Here is a 1,574-nt window from a genome sequence, read left to right on the forward strand (position 1 = left end):
CTCCCCGCTTCTTGCCCCCAAGAGATTCAGATGGAAAGGCCTGCTCAAAGAAGAAATTAAGATGTTCGCCTTAGCCTAATTTGAATTGAGTATGGTAGATAGAGGGCTCCAGGCTGGGGCCCTAAGAGATGATGATCTCTTGTGTCCCATTGAAGCAAAATTTGCCTGTCACATGTGTTCCACTCTTTCTTAATTACCTGTAATTCAGCTCTTCTCACTTTGGAAATCTGAGATCCCATTCCTTCTTTTCTGTTTTGTCCAAAATGACATATATACCAAACTTTGCCTCACTGTCTTCGGAATTTTCCTGCTTATGTGAATTCCCTATGCATGCAGATTAAAATTTGATTTTCTCCTGTTAATGTCTCTGTTAATTTGGTTATTAGCCCAATTAGAAGAACTTAAAAGGTAGGAGGAGCTCCTTTTCGGCCAGAATTGCCATCTTTCAGTAATTCGCCAAAATGACCAACACAAAGGGAAAGGGGAGAGGCACCCGCTATATGTTCTCTAGGCCTTTTAGAAAACATGGAGTTGTTCCTTTGGCCACATACATGCAAATCTACAAAAAAGGTGGTATTGTAGACATCAAGGAAATGGGCACTATTCGAAAAGGAATGCCCCACAAATGTTATCATGGCAAAACTGGAAGAGGTTACAGTGTTACTTATCATGCAGTTGGCATTGTTGTAAAAAAACAAGGGCAAGATTCTTGCCAAGAGAGTTAATGTATGTATTGAGCATTTTAAGCACTCTAAGAGCTGAGGTAGCTTCCTGAAACGTGTGAAGAAAAAATGATCAAAAAAAGAAGGAAGTCAAAAAGAAAGGTACCTGGGTTCAGCTGAAGTACCAGCCTGCTCCACCCAGAGGAGCACACTTTGTGAGAATCAATGGAAAGGAACCTGAGCTGCTGGAGCCCATTCGCTACAAATTCACGGCATAATAGATTTTAAAATAAAATTAAAGACCTCTAATTGAAAAAGAAAAGGTAGGAGAAGTATTTTTTTTAGCCCCCACACTTATAGAACCCAGCAATTTCACTTCTAGGTACATACCTAAGAGAAATAAAAATAATGCTGCTATGAACATCGGTGTGCAAATATCTTTTCAAATAGAAGTTTTCAAGTCTTTGGAGTAAATACCCAGTGAGGGGATTGCTGGATCATATGGTAGATCAATTCTTAGTTTTGTAGGAACCTCTATAGTTTGAGGAACCCCCACTGTTTTCCACAGTGGCTGTCCCAATTTGCAGTCTCACCAGCAGTGTATGAGGGTTCCTTTTTCTCTACATCCTCTCTAACACTTGTTATTACTTGTACTGTTGATAACAGGTATTCTAACAGGTGTGAGATGGTATCTCATTGTGTTTTGATCCGCATTTCTCTAATAGCTAGCAATATTCAGCATCTTTCCATATGTTTCTTGGCCATTTGTATGTCTTGGGAGAAGTGTTTGTTCAGGTCCTCAGCCCATTTTTTTAATAGGATTGCTTGTTTTTTTTTTGTTCTTATTGAGTTGTGTGAGTTCTTTGCATATTTTGGATATTAGGCCCTTATCGGAGGCATTGCTTGCAAATA

General features: G+C 39.4%; 1 pseudogene; it reads left to right on the forward strand.

Annotated features, from left to right (window-relative positions):
• The first annotated feature begins 422 nt into the window (after nucleotides 1-422).
• Nucleotides 423-940, forward strand: LOC107196685 (annotated as a pseudogene).
• The last annotated feature ends 634 nt before the right edge of the window (nucleotides 941-1,574 follow it).

This window comes from Pteropus alecto, unplaced genomic scaffold, assembly GCF_000325575.1.
Source record: "Pteropus alecto unplaced genomic scaffold, ASM32557v1 scaffold69, whole genome shotgun sequence".
In the NCBI taxonomy this organism is placed as follows: Eukaryota; Metazoa; Chordata; class Mammalia; order Chiroptera; family Pteropodidae; genus Pteropus; species Pteropus alecto.